Here is a 25033-nt window from a genome sequence, read left to right as displayed (position 1 = left end):
GTTTACAAAGCAAATAGGATTTGACTGGTTTTCTGTCCATCATATGAAATAACCTCTGGAATGTTTGTATATATTATGACTATTGCAATAAATTTTTTAAGGCTTTTCTTTTCATAGATTCCTGAAAAGACCATTCGCTTTGATGACTAATTTGCAATTTCATTCCAGAAGGAGCCATGCTGTTAACAGGTTTTATTTGGCTTAAAACAGTCATTAGGAAATTGTTTCCCCTCTTTCCCAATGTTCCTCAGCACGAAATATTTTACAGAGGGAAAACCCTGCCACCAGCTGTATCATGCATTTGAAACCAATAAAGAACCAAGTTCGAACAAGGAGAATCAACCTTTTCAATGAGAAAAGTAATTGGCCTGGAGGATGCAATCTTGCCACCCAGTCGAGTATATGCTGGTCCCACAACTGCTTCTTAATTCTGTACCACAAGGAAAAAGTACCTAAACAAAAAACCACAAAAATCCTCCAGAAAAACTGTACTTTTCCCATGATTTATTCCACTATTGTTCAAGGCCTTCTCCAGCTGGGAGGTAGCTCGCTGTAAAGTTTTGAACTCAGTGGGAGTGAGACATGATACACTTTCTAAGACAAGCACCATCAATCATTTCAATCAAGCAGATATTTTTAGATTATTAAAGGCCTTGAAAGTTACACTTTCTGAGTTTCAGTACTGTGCCATATCTCATAAATGGCTGTGCGTTTTTGCTACTATACCAGGCATTTTAAATATTTTCAATTTGAAGATATTAAGCCCAGCATTTATCAGCTGTAAAGATTTGATAAAACTGACAGAAGATGGAAGTGGACAAAGTATGTTTCAAACTAACATTGGTGATTAATCAGTGAATTGCCCAGAGTCCAAGATCTGTAAACAGAAAACTTCTACCGAATTAGTAACTGACATCCAACTCAAATGTAATTCTAAACTATAATAGTTATTTTAAGGAGTCAGTTTTAGGTATTACAGGGAAAAGGACTTCGTATTGGTTTTGACCTTAAAATGCTTGGTATCCCTCTCATTTACACTAGAAATCCTGGTACTTGAAAATGACCAGTAATGAACTTTGTTATATTTCTGTTTGTTTAATGAATCCAAAGACTCTGATATGCTCTGTGGAATTATAAGTGGACATTTCTGTCCGAGAAGTCTACAGTAATAAGGCAGCACAGAAAATATTATACACAAATCAAAGTGCTGGAGCTAGATCACTTCATTGACATTCTAGGTCATTCTTATTTTTTCAGCCTGGTTTCCTAAAGAATCCTGTTCTGTTTGCTTGTGTGTCCGTTTGTAATAGGTGACCCTTTCACCTCACCTCATCCCAATAGTTTTGACCCATTAGCTAATACAGGAATTAAACTGTTGGTAGCTAGTGAGAGGTAGAAGCCACCCAGAGGATGGAGTCCCTCTGTGACCTCTTGCAGATAGAAGAATGCTGTGAGGATGACCTTCAGCTTAACCCAGAGCATTCCAACAAAAAGAAGATGGTTATGACCCGCCTAACTTCAGTAACGTCTTCAGTCAGGGTTTACATTTTATAAATTGCTAGAGAATAACTCTTACAAATTATCAGAGAAACCAGTTTTTCAAGTTTCTCACCCTTACAGATTTTCTGGTGTCCAAAAAGCCAGACTGAAGTTTTTCCAATGTGTTGCAGTATCCATCAAGTCTTGATCCATAGGAACACGCTGATGCATATTCCTGCTACAGCCTTAGCATAATCTTGCTGAAATCATGATCAATAAGGAAGTTCAAATCCATTAGAAATCAGACTCACTTAGATTCAGCATATGCCTAAACTAGTTATTTATGCTAAATAATGATGCCATACCTGCCAGGAAGTAGTACATATTGGGAATAAAATGCAGCAAAATAAGGATGGGTACCCCAGCACAGAAGCCACTTTGTGGGGTGATCTGAGTTTGGGCAGAGCAAAGGATCACACGTGTTTGAGACCAAAGGCAGCGCTGGGTGGAGAGGAAGAGAGAAGGTCCAGAATGGAGGTAGGAGAAGAGATATACCCAGAGTCCATGGGAGAACAAGACTGGACCTGACGGACAACATGAACAGGAGCCAGAGCTAGATATAAGAGGAGCAGAGACACAAGGGAGCAAGGGCTAGCAAGAGGAGTACCACATCAGCCAAAGGGCATTGTTTGCCACTACATGATATTCAAAGCCACAGTTAGAGTAGAGGCATGTGAAATGGGATTCACATGGCTATCTGCAAAGCCTGGTTCATCGTTCTTGTTCTAGGACGAGGAGAATGAAGTTTTGGAAGGATGACTGCTGATTAGAGGGAGGCGACCGAATATCTAACTTTTAAAGAGTTAGGTGAGACAGATCCCATTGAGGATATGGGCTTGGAAGGAAACATACCACATACTCACTCATGCACACACACACACTGCAGATGACGAATAAGCAAGCTTCAACAGTAGCTTCCATGTGTAGGAGAAGAGAAAGGACTGAACATAACATGGGAAACTGAACAAGGCAAATGGGGTGAAGGGAGGAATTTTGCCAGAAATGCAACCAGCAGACAAAAGTCAGGGTTAATTTTCATCCTGTCAGTATTCAGCATAAGTGTTCATGGGGAAACATGCCAAAGAGACCACCGGAAATGCAAGACCTAAGAATAGTACAGGGACAAAATATAAAGCTGCACTTGTCTAGCAGATTCCTTACTCCTTTTTATGTAAGACAGACCACCATGGTAAATTATTTCTCAGGAGAAATCAAGAACCTTTAAAGTATCAGATTCTCTAAATGTCAGAAGTCAGAAACCATCCTCATATTTCCATTATAGAGTCATTCTTGCAATGCCACACCACACTGATGGGCAAAAGTAACTGGATGAAAAGATGGCATCACCTAAAATAATACCCATGTGACTCAGCAGTTCTTATGTACTTTGTAAAACAAATGTAAGTAATTCAGTAGCCCTATAGGAAATACTGTCTGCCCAGAGTGAGCATTCAGCAAGGTCAGACAGATTACTTGGTGAATAAGACTTAGGACTTGCTGCAGTGAATGAAGGCTGACAAGCTGATTGTGAAAATCCGGTATTTTCTTTTAAGTTCAGCTTCCTAATAACTATATGGGAACATCTAGATTTCTGTCTGTTTGAGTCTCCAGATTCAAATATAATGTGATGTTTCTGGATAAGATTCTTGATGTTTTCCTCTTCTCTCAGAAAGAAATAGAGCAGCAGTTGGTGCAATCCAGATTTCCCAAGCTGACTTACCCAATCTGCAGTTTAATTAAAAAAAAAATCCCCCTTCCTCAGCCAAAAAAAAATATGGAGAAAATAAAATAAATCTTACATATAAAATTAGAGTTTTGCACCCTCATTACTGTTATTTAGCTAAACATACTTTTCCCAAGCTCTAACATTACAGACCAGGAGCTTTAAACACTTTGGCAGTAGCCACTGAAGTGAGGACATTCTGGTTTGTAACCAAGGGAAGCCTGTTCCCCTGTACCAAGGAGTTAACCTTCATTTTGTGAGAGCTATATGTGTAAGAAATTTGCAACAATAATAGCATAGAAAGAAACAGATATTTGTGGGAAGAAATTAAACAGGTTTCAAAACTAGCATTCCAGGAATTATAGGAAGACAAATGAAGAAAATATGGAATATGAGATGTGAAAGCCTTATATCTGTGTTTTCTGATAATGTATCATTGCCCCTTGCCAATTTTGGAAAGCCATGACTACGATCTTCTGTTATTACCTTCATTGATTTGTACTGCATCAGCTTTTCTGATGCACAAATTTCAAATTGGTCAGTCAACATGTTCTTTCGCAATGTATTGAAAAAAAAAACAGGCAAAAAACCTCCCTTCTTTTTTCAAAATTTAAAGTATGCCCTGCCCTTTTCATCAGTGTTGCCCTTCAAATATGCATGTCAAATGAGCTTCTAAGTCAACACAGGCCAAGTGTAAAAAGTGTGACTAGAGCCATTCCCAGAGAAAGGAGCTGCAGACCAGATGTGCATCACACCCTCTTGCCAAAACCCACCCCACGGCAGAGGCATTGACTGTTGTTTCACACTGGTGCACTTCCCAGCTTGTTGCTCCAAAAGAGAGCCTCTGCAATGCCACTCTAACTCTTGTAAAATAAAGTATCGGTTACATTAACATTTTAAAGGAAAAGGCAAACAAATTTGTTGCAGCCTTCGGAGCAGAGTCCAATGCAATGAGTGATGTTATGTTTCACTGCCAGCAAAGACTAGTGCAGACAGTTTGGGATGTATTTAAGGAATAATAGAAATCTGAGACTCTTTTCCTCGGCTCAAGCTCTTTTCTTAATAAGGTGTCACATCCCTTCCCCTGCTTCTCACACAGATTTTCTCATGAAAAATCCTTGCTTTTTGCTGATCAGACAAAAACCACAGATCTACTCCTCTACAGAGGGTAACACTGCTGGACACTGCTGGATTTCAGTAGCAGAAGAGTAGGGAACGGCAAAAAAGCAGTAGTGATTGCCATTGTGCATGACGCGTGTTGATAAGGCTGTGGCACCCATCACGAAAATAAAGCAGGGACTGAAGGAAGTTTTACAGCCAGTGGTTTGGCAATTGTAACAGAGAAACAATGAACAGATCCATGGGGGGGGAAAGTCTGTGGTGGTCCTCAATCTGTTTATAATATAGAATACTTGTTGGGTCTTATTTACAGTGTGCACCAGAGAGGTCTTGTTGCCTTGCATAATTAATCTGGCAAAAGTTTCCAGTATAGATGCTGTTTTATCACAGTATTAGTGTTCAGACGAGCATGGCATCCCACCAAAAACTATGAGAAGGCATAAGAGCTTTCATAGCTGCGTCTATATAAGCTGCTTGAGACACATGTCACTGAAGCAATACAATGTAAAGTGTTCTTAAAGCCTTGTTTCACTCAGGGTCAAGGGAAACTGAGGCTGCAGGTACAGGGAGACAAATGGGGTGGGTGAGTTTCATGTGCATGTGGGACACGTGGTGAAGTACTTGTGTGTACAGTTTTGTACTGCCTCCATCTTGAAACTACACAGGTGATCATGTGTAGGTAATTCAGATAAAGAAAGGAAAAACGTTTAAAATTTAAACCCAATATTTTTGACCAGCCTTTTTTTCAGTAGTTTCTGACAGTGATTCAAAGGCTTAAGCATCCTTCAGTTAGAAAAGGATCTTGAAAAGGCAAAATCTCTCATCCCTCATTTTCTGGCCTTATTTTTATTTTCCTTGCAAATGTTTTGTATCAAGACAAAGTCTCTTTTCTCTTTGTAATCCCTCCAGACCTCATAATTGAGAAGTTAGGGTCCATTGACATGGGAGCTCTTCTATAGACCTTAGTGAACAGTGGATTGGCCGCTATGTGAATACAATGCTGTGTGCAGGAAACAGCCTACTAGCACTTCTTTCATCATTAACCTCTCTGCATACCCTTACTCCTCATTTCAGGTGAACACACACACTATATTTTATAAATACTTTAAAAACCAACAGACTTCAATTTAAAACTGAAAAAATATCTAAGTCATAATAATGACCATTTCAGCTATGATGAAAAATGTTTCAAATACGAAGCCTAGTTCTCATGGACAGGACCTGAAACTGTGGTTATCCCTCAAGGAAGTGGACCCAGCTACTCAATTCTTACTGTATTTGATTCCAATCATTTCATTAAAATGCTTTTTAAAAATTCTGGAAATGGATATTTAGTGTAAATGTAAAGACTTGTACATATGATTTTAGAAGTTTCCATTTGCTACAATATGGGATCTGTTTAACTATGTTCCATTAACTCCCCTTCATTACAAAGGGAATTTGTAACATCTTGGCCATGATCACTAGAAAACACAATGTTCACAAAAGGGGTTGTTGCTTCACCCAAGACCATGGGTCTGTAAAAGGCTGATTATTATATGGTATCTGGTTATACTTAAGATGAGGGTATCTCCTCCTGGTATAGCCCAGAAGGCAAGCCTACAAATGTAAAGTAAGTTATAGAGAAAGGGATTGGACCCATAACTTCCACTCTATGGCTAGGGGATCTAGGTGATCCCACAACCTAAAACATAACTGAGGTTTTCTAAAAGTAAATATGCAGTAAATACATATAAATCTACAAACAAAAGCTTACCAGCTGTTCCCATCCCGTATTTAGAGCTGCACATTGCACCAAAACTGGATCTGATTTTAGGTTACTATTCACCTAAACCATAACCTTACACCATCTGATAAATCTGAGAAACAGAGCAGTCTAGATCGAAGACAAGACAACATCTGGTGAGACCAGCCTTATTTCTAAAACCAGACATTTCCACAGATTTTAAGTCAGCCCAGAAAATGAGGGTTTGGGTAGAGAACTTGTTCTTTCAGTGTGTGATGCCATGAAGATAAAGCGTCAAGGACAATTTGAAGATTGCAGTCATACTTTTAACAGTGCTTCTGTGGTAAGTAATCAGCCTGGGCAGGAAGAGTCTGCAGTACTATTTTCTTTTTCCAGTCTTCCTTTGGGTGTTACTCTGTGTCCATATCTAATATATCCCCTTCAGCTGCATACCAAACCAAATTCAGAGAGAACCAAGCAAGAATTCAGATCTTCACCCCTCCAAGCCCAGCTCTCAGCAGCTGGATGGTCACTGACCTGGATGCTCACTGAGCAGACCTCCTCTCCACTCTCACACCACTCATGCTTTGTCCCAAAAAAGAAGGCCCCAAGACATGCCAAGCTTTGCTCTCATTTGCAGCTGATGCCAGGAAGGCAGACTGGCTCTAACAGGAGCAGGGCTGAAGGACAGAGCTCACACAGACAAGGAAACTGAGGGATATTTGCTTCCATCGCTTTACACAGGGGGGCAAGATGCATACAGTCGTCAGCTCACTAGCATCTCTGGGAGCTAATCATAGTCACAGAAATTTTGGGAATGAAAGGGTGATAAATCCACATTCCAGGTGAATCATCCATTAGAAAAAAAGAGTTTAAAAAAACCCCTAAAAAATAGAGACCTCTCAACAGAATAAAGCAAGTGATTTGAACCAGAACAGGCTTTTCAATTCTCTTTCCCAAAGAAATTCCCTCCCTTTATCTAACACGTTAGCTTTGCATATCTGAACTAATTCACATTAAGGGCAGAACATAGCCAAATGCTGATTCCTGGCTGCGGTTCTTTTTGGACAATAGTAAGACATTTTATTGTATTCTAATATTGTTGTACATATCAGCACCTGTTGCATGTGCATATTTTAAGGTTTATGGTTTTATTGTTTTATTGTGAATTTCCTGTTCTTTCTTTATTAAAAGCAGATAGCTGTGATTTTTCACGCCCATTTTAAAAATACATGCAATGGTTGTCACATTTTAGCACTTCAGATGCAGGCAGTTTCAGCTTCCTGTCTAAAAATCATCCTGCAGATTTTATCACCTTGCAATCCCATTTATAAGTTTAAAACACTTGTATTCAGTCCAGTGTGACTGGCTGTTTTTCCTTATAGAGTTTTGAAAAGCCATTGAGCCATTCTTTGGAGATTTTCACTTTGAGAAACCGTGGTACATTTTTCCTGTTATTTTTCCTTACACAACTCAATGCTTTCGACAGAAGAGACTTTAAGGGCCCAAGTTTGTTACCATTGAACAGAAATATTTCTATAGAATTAATCAGGATCTGCGATTTTGTGAAAAAGATCTGTTATTATTTGTTCCTATTTTAAGATAAACTGACATTGGATTAGCATAATCTAATATTTTAAAATGCTAAACTACTAGCTATTTCCTCCACAATTTTCAACCATAAGGTTCAGACATTTCAGAAAAATGAAGGCTTCTATTTAATAGAAGGACCTGAGCAGATCCATATTGTTGATAAAAATAAAGGCAGAAAATTGTTTTTTCTGAAACGTGTCATCAGGGTGTTGACATGTTCCATGTGCCCACAACAAAAAACACTGCCCAACATGCAGACATGATAAAGATAAATACATGAACCTTTGGCATTAAAAGGAAAATGCCCCCATACAGTTTAATACCAGATTTCTAATACCAAAATACCAAGTAAACCTTTACTAATACTTCTAAATTGTCTTCAGCTAAAACCAAACCAGAGTCAGTTTACCTCAAAGGAGTGCTTTAAAAGAAGTGAAGCTCAGTAGTGGAAGGCTAAGAAAAACACTAACATGCTTCCTCATATCTTCTTTTTAAATTCAAATCAGCCTTACCACAATCAAAAAAATTGTAATTACACCTTTATAGAGACTCCTAACCACTTGTTTCTATCAATGGGCACAATCTCTTGAGCAAGCTTCTAGCTTCAAGCATAAGGTACTATCCCAATGGTACCAGCCAGCATTTATGAGCTCTCTGTTGAGTGTGTTGGCCTCCAGGTTACGATTTAGTCACAGACTGAAAGTATCTTCCCACTGCAGTTCTGATCTGAGCTAGGGCTGCTCTCAGCCTTCTCACCAGCAACAACCTGATGAAAAAAATAGATGGAAAAACCCATGAAGAAAAAAAGTAGGCACAGCTTTTCTGTTTCTTGGATAGTAATTTGCCAAGCTCAGTAGACTCTGGAGAGAGCGGGACAGAAATTCAAACACATTAACTTACAAATGACTTCTGCTCTCCATCCAAGGTAGCTCAGAAAAGAGGAAAAGAAGTGAGGGAACCATGCATGGCTGTCCTAAGATTTCCTGATGGCCCAGCACTGCTGCAGCAGTACTGACTGTGACCCACCATGAAAGCACAGCCACGTACCTCCCTCACTCTCCTGCACCCAAGAGCACAGGAGAAAGGAAAGGAGCAAATCATGCTGCCTTGAAGCCTTCTTACAGGCACTATGGCTGTCATCCATTGGCCTGAACTCCTTCACTAGTGTGGAAATTTAGGTTATTACAAGGTACATCCAACTTGCAGGCAGGAAGAGTGGGCACCCCTAGAGTGACCTCCTGGCCTTTGGGGTGCTCCCTCAGATGGGACTGCCATCCATGAAGCACTTCTCTTTTTCCCTTTCCTTTATTTTATGCCTCTAGTTAAGAACTCAGCCATATACTGTGAGTGCAAACATTAAAGACCGCAAGAAACTGTACAGGAAAACCAAGTCCTACACTTGAAAAGGAACAGTGCTGGCTGGCCCAAGCAGCCACTTAAAAGTACAATTGGGACAGGAAAGACACAGCATGTGAGCAGACTGTCATGAATGGCTCTATTTAATGTGGGGGAAGAACCAAAAATAGAGATTTCTAAAATAGACAGGTCAGACATTCCCTTACAGAAAAGATCCCACAGCATGGTCCTGAGATGCCCCACGCCAAAAGCCAGTGCAGACCCAGCGCTGCCTCTCCAGCCTTTACTGCTTAAGCTCAGCTCAGTGTCTGGCAAAGAGCAGCATGTGCTGTCAGGGCTAATGGACTCTACAGCAGGGTAGGGTGCAAGTGGCAGCAACAGAGCTCCCGGAGGAAAGAGCAAGTTTCTGTCTATAGACACAGGAACTGGATCAATTTACCCAAATCCAGTGCCTATTCTCAGGAAGAAACACATTCTTCTGACTTTACAACCTGCCCATTCTTCCGCACGCATTCAAAAAAGAAAACTTGTGGGTGAATGGATGTGGTTTTGTTTCTTAAGCTGGCCTTTGTCTCTTGAATTCCTTCGTTTCCTTTTCAGAAAGAACATTTTCCTCACCTTATTTAAGACTGGAAAGCATAGGAGAACCCTCTTTTCAAACAATACTTTTGGCTACAATTACATGTATTTTGTAATTACATTTGTTTTAAATGCTGTCCAGCTAATCTGGTTATATCCTGGGGCCATTTTCCCTGGGTTTAGCTCTGAAACAAATGATGATTTATTTTCTGGTTGTTACTTAAGTGCATATAGATGTGATGTTCAAAGCAGCCTCATTTGTCATTATTCAGGACATTTGGCAATCAGGCACAAGAAACTAATCAAAGTGACTAAATGATGTCAGCTGACTACAATATTATTTTCCAAAACTTTAAAGCAGTGCTCTGCAGCTGTATGTAAGTAACCTTTCTACTGGGAATTGATGTCTTCTAGGGTTTTGTGTTTTGGAGGAACATGTGTTCAGGGACTTCACCAGCTGCTTATGGAAAACCATTTTGCTCTTAAAGCAAAACCATATGTCAGGCCAAGGTAAGGGAATCATTTGAAAAAAATAAAAATGTCTTAAAAAGTGATGCTGAAAACTGTCAGACAGCTAGCCATGCACCACAGGAGGTGGTAGCAGATTAGAGTCTCCCCAGAGCTACGGGGAGGCAGGGCGCTCTGCAAAGGGAAGAATTTCCATTCTTAACCTACGAAGGCAGAAGGGAAAAAAGTAGAGCTACAATTAACAGTTTGGCAGCAGCTCTGTTTTGACTGAACAAGGCCCCACGGACTTTTAAGCAGCGTGCCGGCTCTGTTTGCCCACAGACGGCTTCTCTCAGTGCTGCTGACGTCAGTGCTTCATGCTTGAGTCTGGTCCTGCTCCCCAGCAGCCGGACAATGCTTCTCCCACAGGGACACGTTTAGCCCCGGGGGGAGCCTTGTCGAACCAGCAGAGCATCGCCCAGACCTGGCACTGTGGGAGGCTGGTAGCCAAGACAAGGCTGAGAAACAGACATTAAGAGCTATAAAATGCTCAGGATGGCAAAGGAGAAGAGACCAGAGGGGAGATGTCCTTCCAAAGACCAAGGTCCAGCAGGTTGCTGACACGTGGGAAACACAACACTGAGCAGAGGGTCTGAGCTTGCAGCACCTACACAAAATAAACACGCCAGTGTGCAGGTGTCTTGACTAAATGTGGGGGCAGGAGGAGAATCCATGTTGCTATAAATTCACAAAAGAATTTGAAAAAGCATGTGCAATGTCTTGACCATTCTCCCAAGCATGCAATGTGTGCCTGTGAAGACCCTATGCATGCAGATCCTGTACACTCTGCTTATTAACCTTGCTCTTTGGTGATGCTCTTGCAACAGTGAATATGCTAATTATCAGTGGTTAATTATAAGCCAAGTAAGCCATGTATGAAAGTAATCTGTCACTGTGCAAAAGGGGCCAAAAGAAGGAAGGGGCTGCTAAGTCATATGTATGTCAAAAACAGCAATAAAAATAACTTGGTTACCGTACCTTTGTGAATACTTATGGAACACCAGTAGTATTAGAATTTAAAAAAAAAGATTATCTAGATATTGTTTTTCTACCTGACATCAAACAGCAACATGAAGGTGCTTCTGGAAGGAGTATAAATGAGTACAATTTGCTCTGTTGAAGAAATATATAGTAAAATAGATAGTAAAATATATAGTAAAAATAGACATCTCCCGCAGATGCACACTCTAGCACTTGACTTCAAGACCCAGTACCTCCTCAGTATCCTCACTTCCCCAGCATTTCATCCTAACGTCCATGTCCAGCTAGTCCCTTTCTCACCCTACAGCCTGGTAGGTCAGTCTCACCACCTGATTTCAGAGTCTCTCTGTCTACACTGTTGTTCCTCAGGCTGCAAAGGACAGAGAAGTCACAAGAATGATAGGTGTGCATCACCTCTGACCACACTACAGACCAAGCAGTGAGAAATGGCCATCACAAAGTCCTTCTGGCACCATCCTTGTTGCCTGAGCCTGGAGCATGCAATGCCAGGTCTGTCCAGCACAGAAAGCTGTGGAGATTCCAACGCAGCACAGAGATTTTCACTGCTAAATTCTAACAAGTCTCTTCTGAGTATGAATAAGTTGCAATTTTTCAACTGTTTATAACTTGGCAAAACATGAGTGGATTTTCCCTAAAGGACCAAAAAGCACATCCCTGACATAAAGACAGCTCTTGTGCCAAACAGAAAGCCCCTACTGCAAAGCTCCAAGGCACTTGAACTTCCCAGAGAAAAGGTCACCTAACCTTCTTTAGCCTTGGAAACCAAGGCATTGTTTACCCTTCGCCTTGTTCTCATAAACAACAGAACTACTTTGACTGATATTTTCAGAAATGAAAATGTGCCCAAGGCATGGAAAATTTGCCTGAATGAAGTTTTGGAAAATTGTGGAAAATGAAAACCAGAGTTTTACTGTGGGAAATAATGAGCAGCCTGGGTAACAGGGCTGCTAGCCTACCTAAAATCACAACAAAATAATCAGTGTTACAGTGGTGAGGCAACCTCTCCCTGCCATGGGGTCTGTATACTTGCACCCAAAACCACAGGCTCCCCTGCACGTGTGAGCAGGAACTCATGCAGGCAGGTTCCCTCTCCCAGGCCACAATCAGCCATAGCGACCAGGGTGCATGCATTCATGGATGCTGGTTTGGGAGGCAACTGCCACTCACGGCAGAGCAGCAGATGCTGGTGACACCAGGACTTGGCTGACAGGTTTCATTACCATGATCTTAATATTTCAAGTCAGCAGCATGAGGCCAGGAAGGAGCTCATATGTCACTGAGGTCCCTGCACTTCCCCATGGAAGACACTCTACGCCACAAGTGGTGCGTCCCAACACGACTCATAGACTAAATATCTAAATCTCTTTCTTCCTCCAGATCTCTACAGACTCTCAGGGCCATAATACACCCCATAATGTATTCCTGCAAAGCCTGCAATAATTTACTTGTCATAATACACCAAGGATACAGGCCAACAAAAGCAGATTTGTGTTTCATCTTACATTCTGATCTCTGAAGTTATGCTAAAAGAAAACAAATTGAAATGCAGAGGTACTTTTTTTTGGAACCCGTTTGTGGTTTATTATCACAATGAGCTAAACAGGCCTAGCAGAAACATGTGATCTACACAGAACAAGCATTCATGTGAGCCAAAAGGCCACTTCCACTGTTTCAAAGGATGAACAAAGATCAGGACCATTTCAAGGGGTGGCAGAGGGAAGGTGTGGACCTCAAAGAATTAGCAAAATCCTTTACAGGAGTAATAGAAGAATCCAACAACAGTGTACTCTCTGTTTCCATAAAGGATGTGGTTGGGTAGATTCATCTTCCTTTTCCCAGAAATAATCAGATCTTAGATTAAAATCACATACACTAATATAAAAATAAGATCATATCACAGAAAAGCATGTCTTCCTTATCAAACAAAGATGCATTTGTGAAAACATATGGAGGGAGCAAGTTGGCATATCTGTTCATGTTTACTTACCCTGGCAAAGAGGGGAAGAAACATAGTATTTATAATCATTTGTTCTTTGTTGTGGTGTTTTGCTTTGCATCCCAGATGATTATCATGCTTTTTACAAGTTAGCAATCTGCTGAATTGCTGTATGCATCTACCTTCCTTTGTACCTTCCTTTTAATCTGTGTTTCTTTCTTGGGTTCAGCTATATCATACTTTATAAGTCTCTTTTTTTTCCCCAAATTTTTCTTTTTTAGGTAGATCTCCCCCACTGTTTTTTGTTGGGTTTTTTATAGCATGAAGCTAGTTTCAACCCAGAATTAACTTCAGAATGGACTTCATTTCATGCTGGGAGTAGCGAATGAATGTTGTTGGACACTAATCTCTAGCAAGCACTGAAGGGGTGTTCTAGCTTGTTAGCAAGAGGTGTCTTCTGAACCAGCTGCAGCAGTTACAATTACCTTTCCATTTAGACAGGCAGTTTAATTCCTAATCTCAATGCGTTGCATTAGCTTCGTAAACTAAACCTGAATGCATCTGACAATCAACAGAAGCAGCTGCCAAGGAGAGGGTTATGTCCAGGTTGACAAATAGATATGCATGACATCTATGAAAGTATGGCAAGAAGGCAGCAAACCTTGTCTACCTAAGGTGGAAGGAAACTTTTCACTCACTCTCCTGGCGGGGTAGAAGACTTGCCTAGGAGGGTTATTTCCAGCCATGGTGTCTCAGAGCACCCATGAAGTCACATTCACAGAATCACAGAAAAGACCTTGAAGATCATCCAGTCCAACCATTAACCTAACACTGACTGTTCTCAACTACACCATATCCCTCAGCGCTATGTCGACCCGACTCTTAAACACCTCCAGGGATGGGGACTCCACCACCTCCCTGGGCAGCCCATTCCAATGCCTAACAACCCGTTCTGTAAAGAAATACTTCCTAATATCCAGTCTAAACCTTCCCTGGCGCAACTTGAGGCCATTACCTCTTGTCCTATCACTTATTACTTGGCTAAAGAGACTCATCCCCAGTTCTCTGCAACCTCCTTTCAGGTAGTTATAGAGGGTGATGAGGTCTCCCCTCAGCCTCCTCTTCTCCAGACTAAACAACCCCAGTTCCCTCAGCCGCTCCTCGTACGACATGTGCTCCAGACCCTGCACCAGCTTCGTTGCCCTTCTTTGGACACGCTCGAGTAATTCAATGTCCTTTTTGTAGTGAGGGGCCCAAAACTGAACACAGTAATCGAGGTGCAGCCTCACCAGTGCCAAGTACAGGGGTAAGATCACTTCCCTGTCCCTGCTGGCCACGCTATTTCTGACACAAGCCAGGATGCCATTGGCCTTCTTGGCCACCTGGGCACACTGCTGGCTCATGTTCAGTGGGCTGTCAATCAACACCCCCAGGTCCCTCTCTGACTGGCAGCTCTCCAGCCACTCCTCCCCAAGCCTGTAGCGCTGCTGGGGGTTGTTGTGGCCCAAGTGCAGCACCCAGCATGTGGCCTTATGGAAGCTCATACAGTTGTCCTTAGCCCATCGCTCCAGCCTGTCCAGATCTCTCTGCAGAGCCTCCCTACCCTCGAGCAGATCAACACTCCCACCCAACTTGGTGTCATCTGCAAACTTACTGAGGGTTCACTCGATCCCCTCATCGAGATCATCAATAAAGATGTTGAACAGAAGCGGCCCCAAAACCGAGCCCTGGGGGACACCACTCGTGATCAGCCGCCAACCAGATTTAACTCCGTTCACTCAACTCTTTGGGCCCGGCCATCCAGCCAGTTTTTTACCCAGCAAAGCATGTGCCCATCCAAGCCGCGAGCAGCCAGTTTCGCCAGGAGAATACTGTGGGAAACAGTGTCAAAGGCCTTACTAAAGTCAAGGTAGACAACATCCACAGCCTTTCCCTCATCCAATAAGCAGTCACCCTGTCGTAGAAGAAGATCAGGTTTGTCAAGCAGGACCTGCCTTTCATAAACCCATGCTGACTGGGCCTGATCATCTGGTTGTCCTGCATGTGTTGTATGATGGTACTCAAGATGAGCTGCTCCATCAGCTTCACGGGCACCAACGACAAGCTGGCAGGCCTGTAATTTCCCAGATCTTCCTTCCAACCCTTCTTATAGACGGGCGTCACATTGGCCAATTTCCAATCTGTTGAGACCTCCCCGGTCAGCCAGGATTGCTGGTAAATGATGGAAAGTGGCTTGGTGAGAACACCAGCCAGCTTCTTCAGCACCCTCGGGTGTATCCCATCTGGTCCCATACACTTGTGTATGTCTGTGTGATGCAGTAGGTCACTGACTATCTCCTCCTGGAATGCAGGCGGGTCATTCTCCCAGTCTCTGTCTTCTGGCTGAGGGGGCTGGATTCCCTCAGTACAACTAGTCTTGTTATTAAAGACTGAGGCAAAGAAGGCATTAAGCACCTCTACCTTTTCCTCATCACTCCTGCATCTAGCAGGGGATGGAGGCTCTCCCTGGTCTTTCTTTTACTGTTGATGTACTTATAGAAACATTTCTTGTTGTCCTTAATTGCTGAAGCCAGATTAGTTTCCAGCTGGGCTTTAAACCTCCTGATTTTCACCCTGCATAGCCTCACAGCATCTTTGTAATCATTGTGAGTGGCTAGCCCGTTCTTCCAAAAGCTGTAAACTCTCCTTTTCTCCCTGAGTTCCAGCCAAAGCTCCCTGTTTAGCCAGGGTGGTCTTCTCTGGCGCTGGCTTCTCTTACAGCACCTGGGGACAGTCTGCTCTTGTGCCATTAAGACTTTCTTCTTAAAGAGTGTCCAGCCTTCCTGGACCCCTATACCCTTCAGGACCGTCTTCCAAGGGATCTTGTCAAACAGGTGCCCAAACAAGACAGTTATCCCTTTGGAAGTCCAGGATGTCAGTTCTGCTGCCCCCTTCTCCTGGCCTCTCCAAGAATAGAGAATTCACGATCGTAGCGCCCTAGTCGGCCTCCAACCACCACGTCATCCACCAGTCCTTCTCTGTTCACAAAGAGGAGATCCAGCAGGGCACCTTCTCTGATCAGTTCATTCACCAGCTGTGTCAGGAAGTTATCTTCTTCCACACATTCCAGGAATCTCCAGGACTGGTCCCACTCTGCTGTGTGTCCCACTCAGCAGATGTCTGGGAAGTTAAAGTCTCCCACAAGAACAAGGGCAAGCAATTGTGAGATATCTCCTAAGTGCCTATAGAATATTTCATCCACCTCTCTGTTCTGGATGGGTGGCCTAAGGTAGACTCCTACTACATCTGCCCTGTTGGCCTCCCCCCTGATTCTAACACAAAGACACTCCATCCTGTCTTCACTACACTTGTACTCAAAGCAATCATAACAGTCCCTAACATACAGTGCCACCCCACCACCTCTCCTTCCTTGTCTATCCCTCCTAAAGAGCTTGTAGCCATCAATTGGTGCTCTCCAGTCATGGGAGACATCCCACCATGTTTCTGTGAGAGCCACTACATCATAATTTTCCTGTTGCATCATGGCTTCAACTCCTCCTGTTTGTTACCCATGCTGTGTGCATAGGTATACATGCACTTCAGATGGGCTGATGTCCCCAGCACCTTTTAGCATTTAGAGGTCATAAGTCCAGCCTGTCCTTTCACAGGTGTTACCACAGTTACTGATCCATCAATATCCCTTGGATCTTTGTTGTGCTGCATTTCTCCATCCCTTGCCTCCAGTGGGATAGCAGGATGAGGGTCATCACTGGCACAACAGCCCACAAACTCTGGTAATCTCCCTGGGGCTTATGTCTGGGAGTTCCATATAGAGGTATCCAAGGAAACAGGTAGTGCACCCTCTTCAGGGAATGCGATTGACATGGTCAGTTCTTTGATGCATTTCTATTTCCCAGCCTACACCTTTGTCTTTTCTGTTTCATCTTCAGCCACGATGATATATTTTATTTTTTTCCCTCTTCTTAAAAGTAGTGGCTGATTTACTGTCTAGATAGGGATTTGGGTCACAACTGGGATATTTACACAAAGGTCTCTTAGTACATGTGGAATGCATAAGCGTATTTAATGCCTTCACCTCTCTTAGGTTTGCTTCATTCATAAAAGGTTTGCCTGCTCCTCCCTGCAGCTGTAGCGTTGTAAGGTCTGAGCAAAGAATATTTTGAACATTATCAGGAATTATTAACCCCATTAGATCCCAACATAATGCAAAGACATTGCAGGGGCCAAATTTGCAGCTCCGTCATCACTGGTCTCCTTGATGGCATGCAGGAAATCTTTACACATGCCTTCCCCTTCCACAATTTCATAATAGCTGACATAATTAAATCTTATAGGTATATTGTTCAGTGCATGTTCTGCATAACGGAATTTACAAGTAAAAATATTACAAGATATATTTAAATTTTGTATGTTGAACAATACCTCATGGATAAATTTTATATATCAGCCAAGATTAATTAATGAGAAGTGCTCTTCCATACACAGAGACATAAAGATGAAATATAGAATTTTGACTCAGGTACAAAATAAGCTATAGAAAGAAAGTGACATTCATGTTCAAGGCAGACTTTTGGTTTTAGTCAGTTACTGTTCTTTTTACAATCACAGCAGAATTTTTTTCACCACTATCTCCAGGGACTGTCTATAATTTCAACACAGGAACAGCTACTGGCGACGTTATTTTCCTGGACTGATTTTGCATGCTTTTTTTCTATCTGACATCCCTTTAATTAGCATCTTCAGAGGAAATTGGAGCATGAATCTCGGGGCTTTGCACTATTTCTCCATTTTTCATATTTATACTAACAAGCAAGACTAACAGCAATAAGGAGTCTGTATTCAGTTGCTGGCTATTGTACATCTACAGCATCTGAAGATACAGAAGAAAGTAAGTTTAGTGCTAAACAAAACATGTACATGGTCTCTGGACAGCATGCCATGTAATATGACATATAAGTATAGTAAGAATTTATTTGTTCCCACAGAAGCACCTCTACTGTGAGCACATTTTAGGGTGCAAAAAGTTTCAGGGGACAGTCCTCAAGAATCTGGCTGTCATAGAAGTAGCTTCATGGGATTCAGGGGTAGCCTTGCAACTACTGAGTCTTAGACTCTTACTAAACACAATGGAGGAGATCAACAACCATTTCTGGGTTTAGATTTAGGCATGCTTGTTTTTCCAGCAAATCTTTCCTGAAAATTACAAATTGTTGTGGCTATCTTCCGCTCATGGGACTTTGGGCTCTTTGAGTTGGTCTGCACAATATGTAAAATATGTCTCTGATCTTAAAAGAAATCATCCTCCTACTGACATATTATAAGTAGTAGTGCTTATTCAATAGATTTAAATTCCATTCTGGCAACTTAAGGACTCAAAATACTTTTTTACTGTTCTTCACCCATGCTGTCCTTAAGACAACAAATCATGGCAAGAATCCAATTTGTAATTCAAGAGCTGAAGTATGTTCTTCCTAGATATCCTCAATAGACCATCCTAACAAGTAAAAATATCACTCAAAAGCTTCCTCTAACTTCCAAAACTTTCTTATGGATAGCAATACATGAAACAGTTAATTTCTGCTTTAGTCAGGTCAGTTTTGCACAATTAAGAGCTAGCTAAGAGGAACAAGGTATTTTACGTACAAATAAAAAAAAATATGCACATATATGCATGTGCCTATATACAAGTATGCATATACCCACACACTAGAAACGTGCCATTTAACTTCTACAAGATGGTTTTCACAATGAGACCTCACATAATCATCTGCAAACTGGGTCTAGATGCTAATAAAGGGTTCAGAGCACTGTCCTCACATATTAAAAACTCCCAAGAAGAAACATCTGTTTTACTGCAAACGAAGTCCAAATGCAACAGTTTATACCCTACTCAGAACACTGCTGCTGGTTAGGATTTAATGGGTATTGTGGCACAAAAGAAGAAAATCTTTGTTTCCCACACCATCATGAATTAGTAAAAATCTTCTGAGGCAAATCAGGGCTCGTAGGAATAGAAACAATTTCACCCTGTCACAGAAGCTATAATTACACAGGTTAAGCTTGAATTTTTTTTTTCATGTATAAAAAGAACCCTCCACGTTGTGAAGCTTTCTCATTTAAACCATATAGAACATCTCCTTATATATTTGTCATGTACATTTGTGGTTCTGAAAAGAAGGCATTCACAGTGTAGGTTTTAGGTATCTAAACTGGGCAAAACTCAAAATGCATAAGGTGTGAATGCGCAAATAGAAAGTTGGAGGCATGTCCAGGGGGCATTTCTGAGCACCTGGATTAGATGCTTAAAATTTGATTGCAAATCCCCTCCCCAAATGCCTCTGTGTAAAACTGCATTTCTAAATATATCGTTGCAAAGCTAGTGCAGGTTTCTCGTTTAAAAAATCCATACAACAGTGGGAAGAAATCTTCCAGCAAAATGTTATAACAGAGGGGCCACAATGACATTTTTATTAAAATTATTTTAAGAAAGTAATAATGTAGGCAAGACAAAAAAGAAGCAACTAACGAATCAAGCAGTCACTGTAACTCATCAGTGAGATCTCTTTTCATACAGCAACTTCAGGCAGAAAAGACTGACTCTCTGAAGATCACAAGAGTCGGAAGACTGCAGTTTCTGTATTGTATTATTATAACATACAATTGCTACTCAGACAGCAAACATATTCTGTACTGAAAAATCTCACTCCACCCAAAACTTACGAGCGTTCTCTAACAGTCTCTAGGCTTAGCAATGTATCCATCTACATTTGAATAAATTCCTTTCCTTCTACCAATCAGAACAATGTTTGATTTTTAAGAAGATGTAACTTAGACACCGGGTGATTTCCGTTTCACTTGGGTGTGATGCACAGGTTAGTAATGTGTTTTACCTCTATGCATTAGAAGAGGTAACTATTTGGCTGCCGCTTCTATCTAGTCAGAAGTTGTGCACTGCAAATACGTGTGGAATAGGAAAAGGTTGTGTTTCCCCGCTTTTTTTTTCATGAGACACAGGGTAGCAGACTACATGAGAAAAACTCAAAATGAGAGACAGAAGCTTAAAGACAACTCTTCTGTCCTAAAACACAACTACAAATGTCACCGTATGAGTCAATATTTCAGTGTAAATACCACACAGTGCTTCACACACAGAATTCTCAGGAAGGGGTTAAACGTGAGACCATCCTGAGGTTGGCTATGCCCTGACCAAAGCTCTTCACTGATGAAAAGCCTAAGGACAAGCCACTGGGGAATTAACTCCAGGAAGGTTTCAATGCAGTTCAGGTTTAGTCTGTGATTACTTGAAATTCAGACCTAGTGAGAATTACTAGTTCCAGGCCATGTTTTTGATGTGATATTTATTCTCCTGTGCTAAATTACAGCCACTCAGTAGCTGTCTCCAGGCTCTTGGGGGAAAGAAGGGTCCCTGCAGAGATGTCGGAGAAGCACATCCCATCAGCCGGCAGCCACAGCAGGGAAGGTGTGAGACAGCTTCCTCTGCCTTCGCACTTCTCCCCAGCACTGGCTATTCTATTTCTAAATGAGAAGGCAATCTATGATGTTAAATCAGGTGTTTTATAGGGCTACCTTAAAATTGCACCCTCTGACTGAAGGATAAGGGCCGCTAATATGTATTGTTACTGACTCATAATTACGTCACAAGCCTACCAGATTTAAATATTTTCCTAACTCTGGAGTCACGGAACATCTAAGAATCTCAGATTGTCACAAAATGTAAATCTCTAAACCTCATAGTGAAGAGTATTCTTTTCAAAAGTTCAGACATAGAAAACAGATTATGAAAAGCTTTCAAAAATAATTTTGTATCAATTGATCTTCAAATATCCGATGGCCATGATATTATATCTGAAACCACTTAGGATCTTAAAATTGTTTTAAGAATATTTACACTTGACCTTCATGTGTTAATGTTATTTTTATTAGCAATTATCAATACAGAGTGGAAACATATACTTGATTTTTAAAAACAGCCTGTATTCAACTCATGGTTCACTTTTTACTATTGCTACTGGGACATATATACAGCAATTCATAGATAACAATGAAGCACAATCATTTAGATAGAATTTCAAGACACTGAGTAAATTGGATGTCTCTATACTCTTATTCCTCAAACTGTTTCTTTCTGGCCTAATATCCCTCTAGCTTTCCTGGCAATGTTCCTGTCAAAGGTCACAGTCTGATTCTAAATACTGAATAATGCACATGTCCCTAGTAAGAATCAAGAGTTTAGAAATATGGAACTGCTTCAGAAATCTTCATGTTTGACAAGTCATATACTTTTTCCTTTGGAATGTGCTTTTCTCCCAGAGGGAGGTGCACGCATTAGCATATAAAATCAGTACACTGAGCGTGAACTTTTGTGCTGCTTCCAAAGGGGATTTTGGCCTGCATTCAGATACATATGCACTTCTGCGCAAAACACTGACCTACCTATTCGTGTTATATACAACATGTAAACATAATTTTGACAACTCATTCATGTACTGAATTGCAGCCAGTTGTACAAATGAAACTCTGCCACTGTATCAGTGAAGCATCAGAACAGTAGCCATAAAGGACAAATTCTCCTCTTAAGGCCGAACTATTTTGCAGAGATTGGGACACAGTTTTAGGTGAATCTACATATACTTCATTGTAATTCCGTAGAAAGTTTTAGGCATTATTCTTCATAACGAAGACTTCCAGTTTGCACCAATTTCATCCTAGTGAACTAAGAACCGAGAATGTTCTTATATAGAGAAACATCACGTCTGATGCTTACTGCACATGCACAAGCATCCCAAGCACAGCAGCTTTCATTTTTGCTGAAGGAGAACCAACCCACTCACCTTCCACAAAATTTCCACTAGAGTTGCCTAAAACTCAGAGACCAGCTTTACCAAAGAATACAAACCACAGCACTCTAGATGAGAAGGATTTGCTGATGAGACTAAAAGCAATTGCTGTTTTCCAGGGTGGCATAACTCTTGACAAAAGGCTAATTTCCATTTTCCTCTGGGGGAAATGAGAGGAGAGACTGACCCAACAGCATATTTACTATTTCATGCAAACAAAAATAAACTCAAATGTCTAATTGTTTTCCTTGGGCCCTGTCCAAAGTGTTATGCAAGTGCATAAACAGAGAACAAAACGTCTCAGCTAGAGCTTCCTCTCCAGATGAACCATGTAGTTTTTCTGACATCTAGTGGCAAGTAACTGTGAGGGATTTTCCTTTATAACTAGCAGCATATTTAGAATCAAGTTACTTCTTCCTAGGAATTTTTGACAGGAGGCGGCCTTCAAAAAAGCAAATTGTATAGGACAACCCTTGCCAGCCCCCTGGCTCCCCTCTGAAGAATGCATCTGCTGTAACATGTACTGAAGACCCATTGGCACAGCACCAAATCCAGAAGATGCTAGGGGTCATTCTACAGGCTTTATGAATGCTTTCTTTCCAAATGCAAGCTCTAAGACTGCTTGCAGTCTTCCCCCCTCACTTTTAAGAGCAGCTGCAGCAAGTCACAGTGAGCACCTCACTTAAAAAGCTCTGCTATTGCTCTGGAGAACTTTTCCTCAGCTGCTGCTGGATGGTTAAGAGGAAGACACAAATCCTTCCCAGAACTGGCTCCATGTGCATTCTAGGCCTTCCAAATAAAGTACAAGTGTTGCAAAGAAGTTGAGTGGATTTTCCTTTCTCCTGGAAGTACATCTTAAGGCAGCATCTGGTCTCTTTAGAATAGTATAGTTAATTATTCCTTGGGTTCTTAAAGCTCAGTAAATGCCCAGACATTTTAAAAAATGAACTATTAAAACGCAGCCCACTTGGAGTTCTTGGATTAATTCACTGTATCAACAAAAGTTGCATGGGGAATGTGGAAACGACCACAAAGAAATTCTTCATCTTTAAGATTTAACATCCTGTATTCCACACGTTTCTCATGGTTTGGACCCAGTGACTTCACTGGGACTACACATAAATAAGTAATGCTGCACTACATGAGCAGGTCTGTAAAGCAAAATAGCTGATGCTAAGGATACAACATCCATACAGCCCCCGATTCGAGGAGGGGACCACCTCAGAGAAGCTCTAGCAGTCCAGCTGCGTGGACAGGACAGCCGCCAGTGGCTGCAGCACAAGAAGTGCTCCCCCGGTGTACACCTTCCTGTTCCTTCTCCCCATAGTGATGCAGTTTGCATACTCTGAGGCTAAAATGGTAACGTAGATGTATTTTAGTCTAGCTTCTTCATGCATGAGCACTTTTCTACCCTGAACATCAATCACCTGCTTGTAGCATGCCAGGAGGCTGAGCCAACTGTGTTCCAGCAGATTGCCTGCTTGCCTCTGGTCACACAAGGTACTAGCAGCTGCACAGCCATCTCATCCACATGTTTGCGCTTTTGCCTCAGTATCAACCTGCTCTGTAAAATGCTTTAGATTCTATGGATTTAAAAAAAGTGTTGATCTGAAACTGTAGCTCTCCAACAGAAATAGATATAGCCAAAAGTTATCCCTTCCGTCAGAAAAAAAGCACTGTGGATAAAGATTGAAAGACGAAAGTGACTGTGAGACTGAACACTCCCGGAAAGAAAGATGGCCCTCATTATGTACATGACTGCCAAGTAGAAAGATAAATGGTGACACTGAATTCCCTGAGCTAACCATGGGAAAACTATAGCCCAGCTTTACATACGCTCCTGTCTCCATGTGCCTCTGTCCTGTACTCCTCAATTACCTTGGTCGGGTCAGACATCTGCCTTTCTAGCTCCCATTCCTCTCTCCCTGTCCTTTTCTACCAACTTCACACCATTGATCTTCGTTTACAAGACAGAACAGAGAAGCAATTTGCTCCTCTATTACTCAGCAGTTACTACTCACAACTAAATATTTTTAGGCAGAATTAAAGATAGATTCTGGATTTCTTACTCATAAGCAGTCACCCTGTAGTCAACAGAATTGTTAATGCAAAATACTTACAAGATATAGAGGTAGAAATAAAGGCTTATCCTCTAAACAGTCTCCTTAATTTTTTCCAATTTGTGATGCTGGCTCATAATTTTGCACATAGTTAACACAGGTTTTATTTTTCTTTGTCTTAACACACAAATACATGACAAATGCATATTAGGTTTTTTCCCCCTAAGACAATATTCTGTTTGCATTACAATTCTTTTATAAGCTGAGAAAACTTTGCACCCATATGCAACTGTGGAGTGCCTGACAGACTCCCAACAGTTTTTAGAAAGATTTTTCAGAGGAGCAATGCTGATGTGAGGCTTGCAACAGGACAGGGAACCACGAATCACCTTCTTTGTAAAGAGGTGATGATTTAAAGGAACCATTTTGGCATATGCAAAGCACAGGAGAGTTCTCATCAGCATCCCATCCTCCAACAAGATGTACAGATGGTGCAGAGGGAATTACAAAGCTTAAGAATTCAGACAGTGTTGTACACATTAAATACAGAATGTACAGTACTTCATAGTGTGCAGGAGAAGAAATCTTCCTTCCAAAAGAGACCTGTCACCTTGACAAAGATGTATTGTCTGTATCACATGAACGTCTGCAACACCACTTAAATACAAAACATATAATGAGTCCTGCAGTTATATTCCAGGGAACATCCTGTTTTATTTTTCATACAAGGCCTGATTCTGCTCTGCCTTGTACCAGTGCAAGGCAGAAGTCACTCCCCTGAATTCCTTGGTATTAAAGAGACATTGTCAAAATCAGAACCACAACAATTTTCTTCAAAAGAAAAAAGCATTAACTGCCAAACCTGCAACCCCTCCAGTTCAACGTCCTTTCAGCGAGAATCACAGTTATCACTTGGGCTTAAACATCTTTATGGACAATTATAAAAGCATTCTCCAGTCAGTGTGCCTATCCCAATTCTTGACAGCAAGCAGTCAATTTATGCACCAAGCTGTGACCAAAGTACCTTACATACAA

Source organism: Strix aluco, chromosome 4 (genome assembly GCF_031877795.1).
Source record: "Strix aluco isolate bStrAlu1 chromosome 4, bStrAlu1.hap1, whole genome shotgun sequence".
NCBI lineage: Eukaryota > Metazoa > Chordata > Aves > Strigiformes > Strigidae > Strix > Strix aluco.
This window is presented reverse-complemented; position numbering follows the sequence as displayed.